Source organism: Etheostoma cragini, chromosome 2 (assembly GCF_013103735.1).
Source record: "Etheostoma cragini isolate CJK2018 chromosome 2, CSU_Ecrag_1.0, whole genome shotgun sequence".
Lineage (NCBI taxonomy): Eukaryota > Metazoa > Chordata > Actinopteri > Perciformes > Percidae > Etheostoma > Etheostoma cragini.
The window spans coordinates 25,296,237-25,317,856 of record NC_048408.1 but is presented as its reverse complement, the minus strand read 5'-3'; the positions used below and the strand labels follow the sequence as shown (position 1 = coordinate 25,317,856).

The 21,620-nt window shown below is 39.3% G+C and overlaps 1 long non-coding RNA gene across 1 annotated transcript in view; it reads right to left on the bottom strand.

Moving 5' to 3' along the window:
• Nucleotides 1-16,474, bottom strand: part of LOC117959633 — a 22,981-nt gene extending 6,507 nt beyond the window's left edge. Inside the window, exons 1-2 of the long non-coding RNA XR_004659984.1 lie at nucleotides 16,460-16,474; nucleotides 8,853-8,856 (exon numbers count right to left, since the gene is read on the bottom strand). This is a non-coding gene — a long non-coding RNA (uncharacterized LOC117959633). The remainder of the gene's footprint in view (nucleotides 1-8,852; nucleotides 8,857-16,459) is intronic.
• Nucleotides 16,475-21,620: the final 5,146 nt, after the last annotated feature.

Here is a 21,620-nt window from a genome sequence, read left to right as displayed (position 1 = left end):
TGGAAAAAGGCTGCAATGAAACAAAGAGTGAAAAATTTAAAGGGGTCTGAATACTTTCCGTACCCACTGTATCATAGTAACATATTATATAATTAAGGTTAAAGGAGTAAACAAAGTTGGTGGGTTCAGAGAAGTGAGATTCAAAATCTGTCAAATCTTTTGGAAATTTCACAATCAAAAAGAAATGTGACATTGATTCAATATTCTGTTTACAAAATGTACAGCTGGAGTCAATACTGGCAAATATAGCAACAAGGTGACAAGTAGGGTATGTGTTGTGTAAAAGTTTGAGGTGTACTTCCTTAGCTTTGTTAGAAACACAGTAGCCAAGCCCTTCTCGAATTTCTTTTCTTAATTTTGGATCTCCACAAAAACTTGTCCCTTGGCAAACTTGTCCCTTTACACTTTTTGCGTGTTAGTTTAAATCCATCCAGTGATAGAAAAGGCTGTGTTACATGATGTGCATCATAGGTTGTCACTTTTTCTAAGTAGAATTAAAACATTTAGGATTGCCTGAGGTAAGAGTTAAATTCTCTGAAAGGAGTTGAAAAACTGTATATTCATAAACTGTTCATTGGATAGCATACCACCAGATTCCTCAAAAATGTTAAAAATGTGATTTAAATCTCTTTGAAACCAATTAGCAAAAAAATAAGTATTTGTTCCTAATGAGTATGTTACAATTGTTCATAGGAAAGTCTGCGGTGAAAAGTTGTGGACTAAAGCTAGCTTCCAAGCTAGAAGGGCTTGCTAATGGAATTTTGATAGTTTAATTGGCAATTTATTTGGCAGAAAGAGGAAAAGAGTTAGCCTGGAGCAAGAAACAAAGCCAGCTGACAACCGTCTGTAACAATAATAAGATTCTGGTGTGCTGCAAAACAGCAACTACTGTATGCTCTTATTGTAATCTAGCAGCAGTACTGTAGTACCTGTATTTTAAATAAATACCTGGTACATTTGGGTTAAAACTGACACAGTGGTAGTGTTTGATTATTTCTGACCCAAAGTGATCTGTTGCTCTTCTGGCTGTTGTTGAATAAGGGGATATTTTCGCAAATGTTTCTTAAAAAAAATGAATTTTCTCTATCCACTGGAACGCTATGGCTTTTCATTTAAAATGGTTTATTTAAGACAATTATAGTTATCAAACAGATGGAATTAGAAATAAAGGCCTGCCTCTGATAAAAGCCTGCTTCAAATAAAAGCCGGGTACCTTGTGCGGTTCAGGTAAATAAAGGCCCCGGCTTTTATTTGAGGAATTACTGTAATCTAATTTCCTCCTGATGTTCTTTTTCTGGTCTATAGTTCCAAGTAGCATGTGATTCCAGGCAGCAGTTTGTTCCCATGGTTGGGCTTCAGCCAGAGCCACTATGGACAGTATCTTCACCTCAGCAGCTATTTGAGTAGAGAACTATAGTATAGTGCTTCATTACCCTCAAAACCTTTAAGGTATTGTATGCTCATCTACATAGATCTTTTTCTCTAACTCTTACCAAAGCTATCACTATTCATCCCCATTCTTCCCCCTACTAAAGTCCCGTCTTTATTTATTTTCCCACACTTGTTTTCTGAATCTGGTGCATTGTGAGCCACTTCTTAGCAATGTCGGCATGCTTTCACTCTCTCTCCTCCACAACTTAGGTACCCCACAGATTCCAGATCTCGTTGTTATGATTGTTTAAAAAAACAAAAGTTGAATTCTTTTCATGCACATTGTGTTTTGTTCTTTATACAATGACATGCTTCTCCTTTATCTCCTTGGTTACAGTTTTGTGATACATAATCACATATAAAATACTAACATTTGTATCATTAGTCATTCTGTGGCTATACACAGTCCTAATGCGGTGGTGTTTCAAAACTGGGTGCCATATGCCCCTTTTTAACTCTGAGCACCTGCCCCCTCAGATGGCTCTGGAAAGCACAACATAGTCTGGGCTGGGTCGGTTCAACATTTAAATGTCTATTGATTCGAACATTGTCTGAAAGCCCTTTGTCCAGTTTTTGTGGATTTGTAAAAGTTTATATTTACATACTTTTTTCTCATCACTTTAAGGACTTCAAAGCTACAGTACATAGTTTCTGTCACCCCAATGAGAAAATCTAAGTAATGTGCCCGCGCCCCCACCCCTCCTCCACGCAGTTGCTAATAGCCAAGGAGGACACGGAGGATTAAAAACATGATGGACTCTTCGGAAGAGTTAAAGTACATGGACTCTTTCAGAGTTATTACAACAGCTGGAGGAACATAATGCCCAGTGTTGATTAAAAAAGTGTGTAGTTAAAAGGCACAGTTTCAGACGTACACTGGAGAGCTCCACCCACCTCCACCTTGTCTCAAGCGGTGTCACTCCCTGATGTAAGTCAGTACAGATTTGAGTTGCGCATGCGTCACTTTGCGACAAGTAGCAGCTAACGAGAGACTTCTTAGTTAGCAATCAAACACAACAAAGGCTCTCAGCTGAATGGATTTGAGCTAACGTTAGCAATCAAACCATCGTAGACAGCTAAAATGTTTAAATGTCAATGTCAAATCATGTAAATGATTCCCATCTTCTGTTATTGTTTGTAATGAGAAAAGTTTATTATTTCATGGATTTCACAACTTTCAGTAAGACACAATATGCCGTAAACCGTTTAAATCTGAGCATGCGGGACTCAAATGACAAACGGACCAGAAAGTTTCACAGCGCCAATTTTAAGAACAGCTATAATTTTCCCCTAAACAGTTATTAAACACATTATTTGGCATTTTAGCAAAAACATCTCAACTAATTAATTTGCTTTAACTTGGTAGAACAGTGATAAAAAAATGTATGTGATGTTGTTTAATGGCAATTTTCATTTAATGATGCACTATGTAACGCAGATATCAATAAAATTGTTATTTCCTTACGATCTGTGAGTGATTGCCTTCATTAAAATGAAGTTCCAAATATTCATCTTGTGTTGGGCTGACCGAGTCTGGAGACAGAAAGATGGGCCAGGTTGCAAAACGAAGACTGCTTTGTTTTTTTTTACTCAAATATTGAGAGGAAAATTTCTAAATGAATGAACAATGCAATAAAATGAAAGATAAGCCTTAAAATGGGCATGATGAATGATGTCTGCATAAACACTTTGCTAAATTTTCCTTAATGAAAGTAATTATGTTGCAATTATAACGTTTTTGTTTGGTGTTCTTGTTCTCTACGGCTGTGACAGATCTATAACACTACAATTGTGCTCTGGCTTTATCACTCTATGTTCTTTCCCTTTCTCTGTCTGACATAATAAATGTTGTACTTCCTTAAGGAAAGAAAGGGATTAACATAAATCATTAGAGCTTCTCTGCTTGCGGTAATGGTGGGATCCCTGCTGGAAGCATATGTGTATATACATATCATGATGCACAAACACACATATATATGCACATGCACACAAAATGGTCTATTTTCTGCTATTAATTGGATCTTGTGAAAGCAATTAATGAACCAGGAAGTGTGTATGGAGACAATCAATTTCCAGAGGCATCGCTAACCCCTTACACACACACACACACACCTCATTCCCCTATTTGATAGCTCCTAAACTCCTTGGTCCTCGGCTGAACCAGAAGTTGTTCTGTCCCTCCTTGGGTGTATCTAAGCTCTTATTTCCGTCCTGAGAAGCATTCTCCACAGTGTGTGGAAACACCTCCTCCTGCTGTTCTCTTCCCCCACCTGGCACCAACCCCTGATCAGTGCACCTGCAACTCATCTGCTCAGTTTGTTCAAATAAGGTTATTCACTATCTCCTCTGTATTTAATTATGTAGGCAAACCCATTTTCATCTCCGTGAATGCATTATCTTAGTCTGGCAGTGCCGCTGCTTGCTTAGCTTGTCGCAGCGAATGGAATCCTATGTTGCCGGTTAGCATGTCGGGATTAAGAGTGACTAAACAACAACAAAAACTAAACGTGATTACTTCTTGTAGCCTGGAGAAGTTGAGGACCATGTTTATTACCAGCTAATATTCACGCCGGTATGTTGACGGATAAGGAGTGCTTCAGCTGTAGTCTACTCCCACCCAAGACAGTCCCAAGTCAATATCTGCCTAGGAACTGTCTAGTCTTATTCTGCATGGCTATTTGTATTCGTTGTGAACACGCCGCACCTTCTCCACAAACTCAGTTTTCTCATTTTGAGGGTCCTTCACAGATAGCATATGGATGTTGCATTGAAAGGTTGCAGATAAACAAGGTCAAAGCTGACACTGATGATCTTAAAGTGCACAAGCGAGACAGAACATCTGAAAGGCATGCAGAACCCAAGGTAGCTCTGCCAGATAGAAAAAAACATGGCTGACACCGACTGATTGGGATTCTGCTCATTTATAAAAGGTCGTACGCAACACTTCACAATGTTAAATCATTATATCTTGAATATGTATTACGTTTATGCAAGTTATACAGTAGGCCTTTGTGTGCTAAGGTTTACATTTTGTGGTTTATGTTTCACATTTTCCCCCCGCCAGTATCAACGTGTGCTCAGCAACATACATTTGCTAGCACATTTTCTCCCTCATGAACAAGCAAAGTGACCTGTCCTGGTAATCAAGAAAACCAATTTCCTGCACGACAACCTTCGTGGACTGGTGGATGTGTCAGTCCCCGTGTGACCGTGTGTGTGTGTTTGTGTGTGTATGGGTGCATGTGTTTGTATGTTACAGAGGAAATGGATGTTTTTGAAATAAAGTGCAGTTACTCAATGAGCTGGGGAAAATCCTCGGTTTCAACCCTCTGTTGGCACAGAGCCCATTTCTTCTTAAGTCACCGTTGTTTCTTGTTGCTGTTGTAGTGATTGCAAAGCTACCTATAGGGTGCAATCACACAGACAAACATGTCATTTTGGCATACATAAATGAAATTGACCCAACTTGGCCTGAAGCACGTATAGGGCTCCTCTTTAGCAGAACTCCTGGTTCTCCAATTTACTCCCATATTCTTCACAAAGCGCTTTACAATCAGTACAGGATACAACACACTCTATCCTCAGGCCGCATTTAGACCGACAGCGTCTCTGTGTGAAAAAACACAGCCTCCTCATTAATTTTGAAGAAGCCAGTACGAGCCAAGAAGATGCTGTGGGAGCCGATCCTTATAGATCCTTAAATCCTTATGGATTTGCTGTGTAACATGAATGTCTACTGTCTGACGTCTACTGTTTAGCTTACAATTAATATAACGAAAGGTAAAATAGTTGCCACCATGATAACTTTCCAGAGTAAAATCCTGTGTGACAGACATACAAATAGTTGTCCAGTGCCATGGCATTTAAGTAGACTTTAAATTCATGGACTATATGGGTTTCACAAGTTTCTAAAGCAGACCCTCACCAACGCAGCCCCTTGGGTTGTTTTAATGCAGGGCTGTTTTCAGTCTGAAAGCTTCCCAAGATACTCCATTTGGATCAAAAAAAACCTCCACAAAAAACCCTTTAACTGGAAATCAAAGGAATAAACCAGAGTAAGAGGAACTGAGAAGGTATGCCTCTCATGGATTCTGAGATTTCTTACACTATCACCAAGCTGAATGACATATTAGATAAATACAGTGCAAACACATATGACCAATATGGATGTACATCACTTAAATTTGAAGTTTTGTGATTTCCGACCTGGAATGCTGCAGGACCTTTGTGTTCAGCTCATTCACATAGGTTTCATCCATCCATCCATCCATCTTCATCAGCTTATCGCAGGGGGAGCAGCTCCACAATGGGACCCCAAAGTTCCCTTTCCCGAGCCACATCAACCAGCTCCAACTGGGGGATCCCGAGGCGTTCCCAGGCCAGGTTGGAGATACAATTTCTCCACCTAATCCTGGGTCTTCCCCGAGGCCTCCTCCTAGCTGAACTTCCCTGGAACACCTCCCTAGGGAGGCGACCAGAAGGCATCGTTACCAGATGCCCACTCGAAGGACTGAGCTTCTCACCCTATCTCCATGACCTCTAGCTCACCCAGTAAGAGCCTGCACCCCACGTAGGCTGAGTCCTTGGGAACGGCCTGGGTTCGAGTCCAACCTACCTCTCTTTTTATCCCTGTTTTCCTGTCTATTCACTGTCACTATTGAATAAAGGGAAAAGCACCAAAAATCTATAAAAAAAAATTTAAAAAAAATTAAAGGGTGGAGAGAAGAACAATCACTGTCAATACCTTAAAGAATCACATCATGTTTTTTAATTTACTATAAAGCAAAAAGCTTTCTCATTGGCCAATGCGCTGTTGATAATGCAGTTATCTAATCCTTTGTTTTTGTTGGACAAAGTTTTGGTAAAGCTTAAAGATTTTGACGGAGAGGGGACTCAAAACAAATCTGCTTCTGAGACAGGGAATCCTATTAGACCCAATCATCAGTCTTCTTCCTCCTTTGATTCAGCTCTTCTTTTTGTAATCCAGTTTTTTGAAACACCAAAAACTGTAAGCTATGAGATTTCTTTATCTCGTACACCCTCAACATCTCTGCGGGTCTTATTTATTGGAGCTGGTTCTTTTGGTTTTTTTTCTACCATTTCAAGTGTGACTTAGTACATAAGTATTTATGTCACATCTGATATCTTACGTGTTGACCTGTATGAACACATTGACTTGAACGGAAGCTACTACAATTAAACCTTGCTTAAAACCAAAATGATCACATGCCATTCATCTAGCGGCATCGCTGTCCTTTTTCAAGCTGTGTGGACACTTGCTGTACAATAATGAGGGTAGTAACCATGGAGCTTTTTATTCTGCTCTTACTCATCTCTGAACTGTACACCTCATCCGGTCCTATAGTACATAAAACAAGGCACCGACGTCACAAGAAAAGTACACGCCTCTTTTATCTGTTGGCTACAGGCTATAGGTTTTTCCACCATTGTTTCACCAGGCAGTTTCTTGAAGAACATGACACAAAACGCCAGGGGGTGTAGTTACGAGAAAAAGGATGGAGGGAGGATGGAGGGAGGTGAATATGGATGTGCATGCATGTCTGTTTGTGGAGGAGGAGGAGGATGCGGCAGTACATACAAAATGTTTCATTCAAGACATTTTATGATTTTCTTTCCAATTGAGACTTTCTATAACACACTGACATGATGATGAGTCCCCGTCTATTTTGTGGGGAAGACGTATGAGCTGCATGATTAGTAGATCTCATCAGCTGATTACAACTCACCTCAGCCTGGGTGAACCATCAGCTGTCGCTCTGTTAAGAGGAATAATTATGGATCCACAAATGTCACGTACATTAATTTGACTGTGCAGTGTATGCGTGTGTGTGTGTGTGTGTGTGTGTGTGTGTGTGTGTGTGTGTGTGTGTGTGTGTGTAGGAACTAAAAAAAATACATGAATGTGACATGCAACAGAAACAGGCAACAGCATCATCTAGTGGAGAACAACATACAACTCAACATGTATGAAGCAGCAGTGTACAAGCTCCAAAACATACCAAACTGACTTGCGTGCTAGAACTGTGCCCCGGTACATTTTTATGGAAATGTCGGAGAACTGCAAACAATATTTGCTACTAAGAATGACTTAAGTTCATAACCAGTGGACAATAATGCAAGAGCAAAACTATTGGATATGTGTTTTCCTGTTTTGGTCTGAACGCACCACCTATCTAGTGATGGTTCGATACAGTGACATTGATCGGATGTGAGCAGTCATTGTCAGTTCGTTGACACAGTGACATGATGTTTCTGCCTGCTAAATATCTCTGTATTATTTAGGTGATGGATTCAAGTTAAGTAAGGAATCATTTAGGAGGCATGAAGAGGTGGGATGAATCGAACAAATGGGTACAATGAATTTAAGTAATGATCGAGCATGGGATTCCTTTGACAGAAGGTTATAGATGCTGTTAGGAAATCTTTATTTATAGCACACTGAGGCCTTTAGGGACCCGCATAGCATTTATTTAACAGCAACATTTCAAACAGAATTGTATTATTGTAAATTAAATTAAGTAAATTGCTGTTCAGCTTTTGTGTAAAGTTCAACTTTCGGGCAGTTTTGACATGTGAATTTGTACCCTTAACCAACTGCAATGCATCTTGACAATGCTGACCTTTGAGGGAACAGAGAACCAGAGAGTCCAAAATGAAAAATGTCCACTTGAATAATACCTCTGCTCTGCTGGAGGATTAAGCTTCAGAAAAGAGATGCAATGTGTTGTGCGGTCAGTTGTGAGACAGGAATGGAATTGTAACAATGAATTCCTTTAAATTACTGCATCTTAACTTACTGTCTGATTAGCAACCAAGGACTCTAGTTGTCTCTGTGTTTCAAAGCTTCCAGCCTCACATATTTCGCAAGAATGGACAATTAAATTAAACTTTCTGTGGTCACCAGCCACAAAATCACAATTACAATATGTGACAGGTTATGTGCTGTGGTACTGAATGATCAGTTGAGTCACCAGAGCTGGGTCAATTCAACAGAAATGCTGTACAAACAGCGCTGCTTGTCTTGTACAGTAAACCAACATGTCAGATATGTTGAACTTGTCTTCAGCTCTGGCTTAAAGAAGTCTGCTGGGAAAACAACGTTGCTCACTAAGACCAGCTCAGATAAAAAAACACTCAAAGTATTTCTGAGGATTGAAGCAGCTTTTGTCTCTGGGACTATAAACTGCCTGAAACAAACTCCAGATATGGTCTCAGGGTCAGCGTGGATTAGTTCAATCTGACCAGAGATTGCCTGTAGATCTGGGATGGAGCCTAAAGTCAGCCTTTGATTAGTTTCCTCTAATTCCTCTTGCCATGTTTGAGTCCTAAGGGGAATTAAACCATAGATGGCTTCATTTGGAGGGCTCTCTGTCTTGGACGAGGTTTATTTTAAGGAAAACCTTTCTTGGACACTCATAGCATGCAAACACACATACAGTACATGCATGTGAAAATCCACAGATAGACAGTGATAAATCAGTACTAAAAATGATTCTGCGTGTCCATAGGGTTGTTTGCTTATCAGTGTCAGTGGAAAATGTTGCACTGTGCATGTGTGTGTGTTGTATGTGTGTGTGTGTGTGTGAGAGAGAGAGAGAGAGTGAGAGAGAGCCATTCTTCTCACACTGTGATGACTCATTGTGACACTGTTTTATTTTTGTATCACTTATCCATGATTTGATGGTCTCAGATCACACACACACACACACACACACACACACACAAAAACAGTTCATGAGGAACAAAGGATGAAGTGTGAGCATACTTTCATGGTAGTCAAAACAACTAATCAATAAAAACTTCTCTAACTACTTTTCCAGTCTTATGCTTTACGCTTTGTATTTATACATTTAAATTGCTAAAAAAAAAGCTTCTAGCTTTAAGGACTCAAGAAGGCTGATAGCACGACATGAAGGGATATAGAAGTAGCAATATAGCAATAGTTTGCAAAATAATAACTATTTGGCACACACTAAACATATGAATTTACAGCAGAGAGTTATGGGTTATGTCACAGTGGTTAAAGGAATGTGCTTATTCACTTCCTTGCCGGGAGTTAGATGAGAAGATTGTTAACCCTCTATTATTAACTATAGAGCTACAGTCAGCAGCTGGTTAGCAAAAAGACTGGAAGTGGGGATGAACAAAAGATAAATAAATCTGCCCCATTGTGACAACAAGGTTCCAGAAGGTTACTGTCCCTGACAATTCATACAGCACGTAAAGCTACAAAAAACACAATTGACACAATGGTGTTTGTATGGATTACACAAAAGGATACAGCACATTGATTTGTGAGCTTTTGAGGCCCTTTGGCCAGAGCCAGGGTAGCTGTTTCCCCCTGTTTCCAGTCCTTATGCTAAGCTAAGCTGTCTCCTGGCTCCAGCTTCATATTTACCAGACATGAGAGTGATGCTGATCTTTTCATGTAACGAAATTCAGAAAGCCAAGAGCATATTTACCAAAATACCACTTTCTTTATGAATTTTCAACTGACGTTTTGAGATTTTTTTTTTCCCCCATGATATGTGTCACTGCAGGCCTTTATCACACTTCAGTGTTCTTCAAAACACAATATATGGTAGCTGTCAAGAAAGTACAGCCTGAAGGTCTTGTTGCGATTCTCAAATTAAGAGACCTGTAACTTTGAATTTTCTTTCACAATAAACAAATGTGATCTATACTGACCATTTGATGTTCAAAAAATAGATTTTGCAAGTAGCATTACTTTAAGAACAAAGTACATCAGTCGTGTACCTCCTTCTATTGTAAACTCATGCATAGTAGGGGTAGAACAGAGTAGAAAAGAGAGAAATGGAGTAGAACACATGGGTTGGTGTGTAAAGAATTAAATACAACTTGAGATGAATAGCAGGAGTATGTATGCACACAACATGTGTATGTGTTCTATGTGGGAGTCAGTCCTTAACAAGGATGTAACTGGCAGGGTGTGTGACTGGAGATTTGTAGGTGTCGGGCTGATGTCACACACCTTTGCTGCAGGCCTGTTTGTACCTCAGTGATAAGATAAGACTTTGTGGCTATCACTATCATATTCACACAGACTGAAAGGTGTCAGCTCCATTCATCCTGACAGATTAATGCGTTGCCATTTTGAAGTGTTGTTATCGCTCACACACCAGACACACACATGTTCATGTTCGGCTATGCTTGTGAGGACATAACATTGGTTTTGTTGCCAACATTTGGCTTTACCTCACAGAGGGAGGCTTCAGCAGGGCTGGGAGAGGTCTCAGTAGAGTGGAAACAAGATGGCTAATTACTTGATGAACTGCTGAATTGACTAACTGTCACTGTTAGTTATGACAACAAAGGGTATTTTTTTAAATCTGATGATTATTTGGTGTCATGGAGCAGCCGACTCTGCAGTTTAAAAGTGTCTTTTTAATTGGTTCCAGTTGCACTGCAAACACTGACCAGAGCTCTTTTTAAAGTCTAAAGATAAGTATAGTTTTGTTTCGGTTAACAAATCCAAAGATCAACGGTCACTCTCCCAATACTTCCACAACCTTTGGGAATCAGCCTCAAGCCCATTTAGTCCTCCAAAAGATGTAAAACTTTAAATAATGAGTCACAAATATAGTGTAAAAAGTATTTAAAAAAGACTTAATAATTTATAAAAACAGCTGGAATTTTAAGCACACTTTAATGAAATAGGAGTAAACTGTGCATTTGTTTGGGAATGTTTTTTTAGCCACAGATTGATATGTGATACCTACAGCAGCAGGATGGTATATGTAGGACTGACTCCAGTATTTCCCCTACTTAAGTTCTACTTGAACGCACCGCCCAGGTAGATTGTACGGAAGAGGATTGGGGCCACTGGTGAACAATTCTGAGAATAAAGTCAGAATTCTGAGTTCAAAGTCAGGATTCTTAGAATAAAGTCAGAATTTTGTATCAGTTTTCTGAGCTTTAATCTGATCAGATGAGATTTTTTTTCTGTATGACTCTTGATGTAAACTTGTTGTCACCGAAAATGAGGGAAACTTCAATGCCATTCCAGTATAAATAAAGGTAAATTAAATAAATAAATAAATATAAATGAGTGTAACAGGACATGTGTAGTGCGGAACAGCGTGTTTAGGATCCCCAAATCAAGGATTAATACACTTCCAAAAACAATCAAACATTGATCAATCCAACAAACTGAACAAGAATTAACTTTAGAAAGCCCCAGTCTTATATTATTTAACAAGAGTAAGAACACAATATTGAGATTAATAATAACATGGAACTTTCTGTAAGGATCATAGTACAGAATTACAGGTCTTTTATCTGCTGAACTGTTAACATTCGTTAGAAAAAAAACGGAATTACTGACAAAAGCACATCACAGTTAAACTTTTTTGGCATTTCTTTAAAATTTTACAAGGATTTCTTGTATTTTAGCACAACACTAAAAGCAGAAGAAATGAACTGGGTAAGCTGCATTTGAATATCTGTTTATTTATGACAAGTTACATATATCATTATCGCAACATTATATTCAACAACATAACAGCTTCATTGCATATTTTCCTTATATCAGGCAGCCTTAATAACTACCCTGAAATTGTATCAGATGCCGCATAGTGTCACAATATTTTCATCCATCTGTGTCTTCTTTTAGTCTAATTTGTATGTAAATAGTCATTTCTTTCTAAATTATCTGATGTGATGTGTGTAAAAAGTCATATCAGGTTTTGGCTACAAAGACAATACTTAAACAAAGAAGAAGAAACAAAACATTTTCATGTGATACATGTAGTACATAGAATATATAGAATATCCCTACACATGACCCATTAGGCCCAGACATCTAAGGTACAGCTCAAGTCTTCACAGGTAAATGTGAGGAAGAGGAAGTGTTTAAGGTCTCCAAATACCATCATGCTTAATAACGTGACACTAGTTCTGGATTTCAAAATGTTTCTTTTATAGTGCAGGGGTTAACTCCTGCAATGTATTTAATCACATTCTTTATAGAATGAAATTAATTATGCTGGAATTTTGTGTTGTAAAAGGTACTTTTGCACACATGACGCTTGTTTCTCAAAAACAAATGTTGTTTTAAAGATTATTTTTTCAGTGTCTTTTCCCTTTATTAGATAGAGACAGTTATGTGAAAGGGGGAGAGAGAGAGAGATGGGGAGATGACGCACAGCAAAGATCCGCAGGCTGGAATCGAACCGGGCCACTGCAGAACTCAGCCAACACGGGGCGAGCGCACTTACTCAGTGAGCTATAGGCCGCCCCGCAAACACCAATGTTGTGTTAAGGCAAACACCATTTATTCTCCACCTCTCTGAAGTGGCCAATAAGAATTCAAAATGCGGGGCTACTATGCCGAGCAGACATGCCATACCAGTATGAATACACATATGCAGTAATATGTCTAACCACTGACTAACAAACAAAAGGTATATTTACATTCAGTGTTACTCACCAAAACCCACTGTTGGAACTTTGTTGTGAAAGTATGTCCTTCCTCATTAAGTAGTTGCCAAGTTGATCTTGCTTAAAAGTTTGAAACCTGCATGCTTACTTCCTACCAGTCTTCTTCTTCACTGCTTTTGCTGGCGCACTGCTGCATTTCTTCACACATTACCTCCACATGTGGCTCAGTGGAATACTGTAAAACCAATGGCAGGACTTGTAGATCCAGCCTCTTCTTTATTTTTAAGTTGAAATTTCCAGTAATGTTGAATTGCTAAATCCCTTTTAACGTTTATCCCTCAACTGTCCCTTGACTATCTTCAACATTTCTTTGAACTAGGCACCAATTTTAACACTAACTGTGACTCTAAAGCGGATTTAATCATCGTGTTAATTATTATTGACTGTGACTTTGTTTCTGTGCAAAGACAGATCTTAGAATTTAACACATTTTAATAATTAAGTTACATACAGTGCATATATATATATATATATATATATATATATATATATATATATATATATATATATATATATATATATATATATATATATATATATATATATATATTTATTGATTTATTTTTGTGACTTTTCTCTGAGTCGCACCCTTCTGTCCGTTTTGTCTTGGTTCAATGTTAAAAGATGCAGAACCAAAAGAGTTGTTCACAGGGCTGTTTGCCAGTCAAAAGTAAACAAAACAAACCAGGTTCGTCGCCTACTGGCTGTGATATTTTTTGGCTGGCTGGCTGAATATGTTTTGAGGCTTCTTGGCAGAACACAGAAGGATCAGAAGGATTGGGGTTGAGGCTCCAGCTGCTGTAAGCTTGAATTAAAGTTTGTTTAAAAATGCAAAGTTTTGCTTAATTTCTTTGTGTCTGTTTTTAAATACTTAGATGTGTGGGGAGTTTTTAAGGCATTACATTTTTATACCATGACATACTATAGATGAATATGAATCAATGATCCCATGCAGCCATTACAGTAACAGCACACACACACACATAAACACACAAACACACTCACAGAGCCTCACAGGGAGGTCACCAGTTGTTATAGGTGTCATATGTTGTAAAATGGAACGTCTCTTTTAGCAAGTTCTCACACACTTGGGTCAAGCAGACAGTTTAACCAGATATGTGTGTTTAAGATTGAATAACAGCTGTAGATTTATCACTCTGTGGAGGCTAACAAAACCCAATTGGCTGCCTCATTTTCCCTCTCCCCCCCTCATCCTCTGCCTGTCCTCAAATTATAAAAAAGTGTTAAAAAGACTTGTTTCGAAACAGAGACGTGATACATTTACAGTCATCACCACAGAGGTCAAATGGGGCTTTTACCTGTTTCAATTCCATGTCAGTTCAGTAGATTCACTTTCCAGTTTGAGACGATGACTGGAACACCGTGACAGTGCTGAGGCTCCACACACAGACCAGAGGCTCCCCTGCATTTGTCACGGCTTGGAGTCGGTTGGCTGGATTTAACAGAGCCCGGGGATGGGGTTAAAGTTGTCAAAATGTGTGTGTTTGAAAGTCAGTGTGTGTTGACGGAGGTCAGGGCAAACGGCATGGATTTCAGACAGCAGAAGAGCAGGGGTCAAGGGTGAATCACCGGGGGAGGGGGAACAAATCGGCCATTAGATTCAAGGGCTACTATGGTCGGCCCTACTAGGGTCGAAGTTTTTAGTAGCAATCAAAACAAGTTTAACCTTTTATACCACACCGACCAGCTGGTGGTTTCAAACGTATGGTGTGCAGCGAAACATTACTCAAACCCAACAAACTTGTCTTATTCTTGTGATGCAAAAGTTTCCAAAGATGCTGATATGTGAGTTTGAATTTTTTTGGTAAAAGACAATAAAGTGAGGCACAAAAAATCTATAATATTTACATTTGATAAAATAAAGCAGCCAATAAAACACAGGGCAGTGCACTTAACCTCACTGATGGACTAATCAATCTTATTTCTATCTATCTATTTATCTATCTATCTATCTATCTATATGTCTATCTATCTATCTATCTGTCCTGGGAAAGTGTTTGCATTCGCCACCAGACACATGAACCTCTCGCCTTCGTATCCATCTGTTTTCTTTTCATTTATTTGTTATTTTCCCTTCACCCTTTCCCCTTGATGTGTGTGTCAGTGAGTGTGTGGCTGTACACATGTGTGTGGAGCGATATAAATCCAGACTCATTAGATGTCTTTTGGCTCAGACCCAAATTAAACAGCAGTAAATTCCCCCAACCCCCCCTTCTCCTCTTCATTATTAGTCTCTTCCAGCCCTTTTTGGGTCTCTCACCCTTACACACTGGGCTTCATCATCATGCTGCTGGCTTTGATGTGAGTGATCATGTAGAGTTGATGGGCAGTGGGGTTCGGTGAAGCCTGTGGTACGATCGTGGGAGAGGTGATGGCAGGAAGTGAAAGATGTGATGAGAAAAAACAAATTCATATTTGACATGTACTGCATTACAGGGTTATCAGTCTGACTATTAACGCACCAATGAAGGACTCTACCGTATTTTCATAACGGGCTTGTTGCCCTTTAACAGCCATTTTACATTTTCCCAACTCCTGAGCCTCTCACTGAAGCTTGTTTTATTTGATCACACACACTGTTCAGAATCCTTACAGCCTCATATGCACATTCTCTCTCTCACACAAACACACACACACACACACACACACTCTTAGATGTACTATACAAATATGTGAAGTACATTTTATTTATATATATTACAAATTTGTCTCGAAAGCTATGCATTTGTGCGACAACATACTCTTTAGTAACACACCAGCAAGCCTGTTAAAGCCACATTTGTTAATCTCGCACATCATCAGCAGACTCATTAGTAAACTGCTGTGAAATCTTGTGATTGGGGATTCTGCGCTTCAATTCCCCCCCGGATCATAAATGTCTCCAATTGCTCCTGGGAGGCGCTTTGACCCACACACACACACGCACACACACACAAACACACACACACACATACTGGGTGGTATGTGCTGTTGCGATATCATTTAATGGACTCACATGGTCCGAGTTAATCAGCTTTGCGTAAGTAGCTGCTAGGTCATCCATGAAGATTTATTCCTGTTTTCCATTAATCATATGATTGTGATTCGCTTTCTTCTTTTAGTCTAGAAATGTATGTGGCTCTGAGCTTACGTAATCACCATCATCATCATCATCATCATCATCATCATCATTATAATCAGCAGCAGCAACAGCCTTACCCCACTGTCATCTATACAACGCCATCTCAGGCTTTAGTAATATTGACACAGTTCATTATTCCGGCTGAGCTGAGACAGCAGTAGTGTACTTGATTAAGACTTCAACCAACAGTAATAGTAAGATGGTACAAAGACCACACACACACACACACACACACACACAGCACTTGTTTTATTACAGTAACATATTGACTGTGCAGTGCAGTGTATCAGTCCTTTTATCCAAAACTGAGGGTATTTTAATGAGAAGCACATGACTGTACAGTCCTGGTTAAGATGACAAGACCTCTTGTTGTAGCTGCACACATACACACACACACACACACACACACAGACACACACATAGCCTACTGGAAGTTGTCAAACATCCCCTATGGTGAAAGGAAATGTGTCTTATCTGTGGGTTTATTTGTTCAGGAGAAGAAACAGAAGGTCTAAGAAAGAACACACATATTTCACTGTTAATGGGATTTTAATTGCATTACAGCATGAAAACAGGCAAGTGATGTAAAACACAAGCAGCGAACACAAAACCTTTTGGAAAGACCAAACAGTCGTGTGCATCCCTACTCTATTCAGTGGTTGGCAGTTGAAAGTACCTTGCATGACATAGAATCAGAGAGATGGTGAAGCACAGGCACAGGATGAGATAATGATGAAAATTGAGTGGATGGAGAGAACTGAGAAAAGAGAGCACGAATGGATAAAAATAGAGAAACGAGTGAATGAAAAAATGCTCATCCAGACTGTTCTCATTTGTCTGTCCTTGAGACTGAAAACCACTGTGTTAGTTCTTTCAAGTGGTCTGACTCTTTTATGCTGAAAGGTTGCTTGGAGCCAGACTGTCCTACTGCTGATAATTGTGTTGGTGTGTCAGCGCCTTAAGACACATGTTACAGTAATGCCAGGTACAAACAGGCCCTGAGGCTAAACATTTGGAATCAGGAGTAGAGGACTGGATTGTAGTGCAGGATCAGTTTGAGCAGTTCTAGTTTGTTTTTCACACATTCCTCGTTTAAAACGAACCCTGGAGCGATTTGTTGGATAGTAAAGTTTGTTTGGGCTGGTGTGAAGGCTCATCTGAACTAAAAAGCAGGGGTCTCGGTTCGCTTCCACGTTAACTAGAGTTTGGTGTACTTTAGGTAAGAACGCGATCCGATCCAAATACTGTGCAGGACGTGAACCAAGAACAGAGCATTTGCTAGTCTGCAATTTCAAATTTACACACATTCACGCCTTTGGATGACACATGATGTACAGGATGATAACTTTCAGATCCACGAGATGTTCTGAGCACACATCTCTGTTGGTCTGTGTGACAACACATCATCCCCTCTCTCTTTCCTTCACTCGCTGTCTGCCACCAGTTCATTGTTTGCCTTCTTCTAAAACATTAGAAATGCTAAAGCAGAACCGGGAAACCTGAGACGTTATAATTTCTGAGACCAGACGTGTCGGTGAGTTTTGGATATTCTGTCCAATAATTGCGTTACGTGTGTTTACAGTGTTCGGTGCGTTTGACAACGTGCAGCGTGAAAGCAAAATGAACCAAATGAAAAACTGCCTCAATGTTTTACCTTGACCCCCCAAATCGCACCGGGTGCACAGGACTACAGATGTAAAAGCGCCCTTGACATAAAAAGCGCAGGATGCATGTCTTTTCTCCGATGTCCGTTTCCTTCCGCTTTCTTTGTGTTGGAATTTGAAACTCTGGTCGTATTATGAGGTTTACGGTTAACTGCTCCTCAGATCTCTGCAGGGTAAATTGAGACAGTTGGCTAGACTATCTGTCCAATCTGAGTTTTCTTTTGCATGACTAAAACAACTTTTCACCAAAACAAATTCTTTCCAGAGGCTATTTGGAAGCGGCTTCATGCAAAGATTAGTGGCGCCCATGACAATTATGATTGGTTTAAAGAAATGCCAATAAATCAGAATACGTTATTCTCCTATCCCGGAATGATATGTGGACTAGCCAGACCCTCCTCTGCAGCACAGTGAAGGTCGGTCTGGCATAGAGAAGTTTCCATAGATGTTTTGAGAAGTTCTCCTTGATATACTGTCGGTCTTTGCTGTGAATCCCAGCTGACTAAGGCTGCTGTACTTCACCAAGCAAAAACCAAGCCACCCTTAAAGCCTAATGTTACTCAAAAAACACAATTTACAGTAGAGCATTCATTTAAACACACACACCCAAGCTCAAATACACAAGCGTATGAATTGTTTCCTTTTTTCAGGGCAGAAAAAGCTTTAATCGACATCACATTGTGGACCAGAATTCTTTGAAATCGTAACTGACACCACGATAGCAACAAAGCTCTGTCCCAGACTGCGACCTGTAACATTTCTGACTGCCCCTCCTCCTTTTCCCCCCAACCCTGATCACTTGCGCACCCTTACCCCTTCCCCCTTTCTTCACCACTGCATCCTTCTATCTTCTAGATGTGGTTTGAAAGTGATCGCTCTGGTAAAAAAGAAAGGAATAAAACATCCTTGTTGTTTGTTCTCTTGCAAACTCGCAATCCCACAGCTCCACAGTTTCTCTTTTCACTGGAATAACCACATTTAAGCAGTTGATCTTCAATTTATTTAAACGTGGAGATGAAAGAGACTTTTAAAACCTAAGAATGTGTAGGGTTTTTTTCATGTCTGTGTGTGTGCAATTCCAACAGAGTGAAAGGAAACAAGGCAAAAAGTCCCAACTTGAGGCTTGGAAAACTGTGACCTTGCACTCTGAATCCTGCAACATATTGACGACAAAATGAAGCAAGAGAGAAGAAAGTAAGAAGGGAGGGGAAACAAAGAAAGAAGGGGAGAAAGGAGGGAGATTTGAGAAGCAGAAATCAAAGAGAGAGGGATTAAGCTAGTGCAAAGTTGAGCTTGACTGTCCTTATATGTTACTGTTGCACATATCACACAAAGAGAACCATTGTGTTCCAAACACAGACAAAAGGGGAAATTATCCGCACGCACACACACTTACACATACACACATCTTCTGACAGGACTATCAATAGAGATTCTTCATTCCACATCTATTCAACAACCACAACGTTCTCCAGATACACACTTACAAATGCAGCTTCAGCAAACAATGCGGCTGCACTGATATGGTTAGAGAGGAAATTAAAGCCATCATAAAGAGGGGGACTTGTGTATAAGTGCATGTGCAGTTCAGCTGTTGTGCTCTACATGATCTCCAGTAAGATGAAAGTGAAGCCAGTAAACTGCTCTTGTCTTTGGGGGTTTTTATAACAAAGACAGACAGAAGGGGAAAAATGAGAAGTCTGGCTTTGCTCTTTGGCTGGTGAGTCTCTCAATATATGTCTGTTTCTCACCTCATCAGCAGTGTTTTCTCTGAATGTCATGCAGGAAATCTGCCTCTGCGATAAGAATCCCAGATTCAAAACCTCCTTTTGATTCCAAAATTTACACCTGATGCTTAATCTTACCATCATTTATTCTGTACTGCTGTTATGTTCAAGAAGAGGACGTGCAAGCAATATTCAGATATAAAATTTAACATAGTAGGTGCTGCAATACATGTTGTGGCAGTTACATTGTTTTCTGCTATGGTAGAAGATGTACTCCTTTATTTGATTAAAAGTAGAAATGCCAGTCCAAGTAAGTGAAAGCCCTGAATTCCAAATGTTTCTTGCTGTAAGTAGAATTACAGAAATTGGCTATATGTACTCAAGGCAAAAGTAAAAGTGAATATTATGCAGAATGGATTCTTTTAAAGTGTTGTATTATTATTGAATATTATCTTACATGGTTTGTATCACTTCTAAATGCATGTAAGAGCATTTGGATTTTGTAATTTGTCAATGTGCAGACACTTTTATATACTTTGTATACTACTGGGTAGATTAGTACTGTATCATGTTATATCACAAGCACATCATAGGTTTTATATGTAAAATATAACTAGTAACAGTGTTAAATTAATAATAAACAATAAAATAAAGTGGTGAAAAGCTGTAATATTTCCAACTCAAATGTAAAAATAGAAAGTAGCATAAAAATGGAAATATTCACATGACTAACTTGTACTTATGAACAGAACTTGAGTATTGGAATTAGTTACATTCCACCCATCATGTTTCTGTTGCTAAAGTATTGCGTTACTTCTATTGGTGCCATCAAGGCCAATAGCTTCAAATTGGTACCTAAGTCTGTGGAGAAAGACCGTTTTTTGTCCTTAACAGAGTCATCGGGCTATGACCCATCAGAGAATGTTGCCTTAAGCTAGCTTCTAACATGTCTTTAAGTCAGCTTTTTCCAGTGATCAACAGAATGATGACTAATGTTTCAACCTAACAGATGATTAGATTCTGTGAGATAATATAACCACACAGTTCCACTGAAAAAACTTAAATGTCCTATAGGTTGCACTAATACAAGGGCAAAGATAAATGAATGCACAGTAATATTGGTAAGTGCTAAGTTTCCGTATTGAGAAGCTTTAACATTTAAATGTCTTGTGAAAGACTAAATTGGAAGCATGCCAGTAAGCCAACTGTGTTTCCTATAATATTTACTACCAGTTAAATTAGTATTGGTAACATGTTGTTCGCTTAATGGTGTTAAGCTACAGGATGGGAAATACTGCTTTTATGTTGTGATATTTGTATACTTGATTCTACGGTATGTTGTAATATATTAGTAATGTATACATTAGCAGACACTGACTACACGTTTTAGGATTGGAAATTCTTTCTTCACCTTGGAAAGTGCAGTTTGACAAAACAATCCAAACTCAAGGATCATTTACTGTTATTTCTAAAGTGTTTAACTAGGTCTTCATCCGCACATGGAGTTTGCCTACTTGTCATGGAGATGGGATTGTTGTTGTGAAAGCTTGGTAACTGATATAATTTCATTCATACCGCTTTAGGACTTCCCAGGTCAGGTCAACAGGACGCTCTCCATGATAAATGGGAAAACGCAAACTGCTGTTTTCAAAATCAAGAATTCCCTTTTATGTTTCAATTAGACACAAGATAGAGATAAGACAACATCAACAAATCCTTAAATAATATGGATGGGATCAAAACAAGTAAACTATAAATCTAGTAAGTGTACCATGAATCTGGATTGTCTTATGAAATTAAGTCCATTGTGTCCATGTCACTGTACGTGCATCAGTTTTCTCTGGTGTGTGTAAAGATAAGGCTGTTAAACGGCAAACTTTGTTTGAACGCAACCTATACAGCATAATGCAACCCTCCACCCTCCCAGCGATGTCCATCCAGAGATAGTTTCTTAAAATGTAATATTATACTGACTAAGCTCGAGGGATCGGCACAGATTATGCAGCACAGACAAACTGCACATTATTAGAGAGGAAACATTCCTCAGATGGTTGGTGGATCTGGCAACCTGTTTGCTTGGCATGAATTTCCTGTGTGTGTGTGTGTGTGTGTGTGTGTGTGTGTGTGTGTGTGTGTGTGTGTGTGTGTGTGTGTGTGTGTGTGTGTGTGTCAACA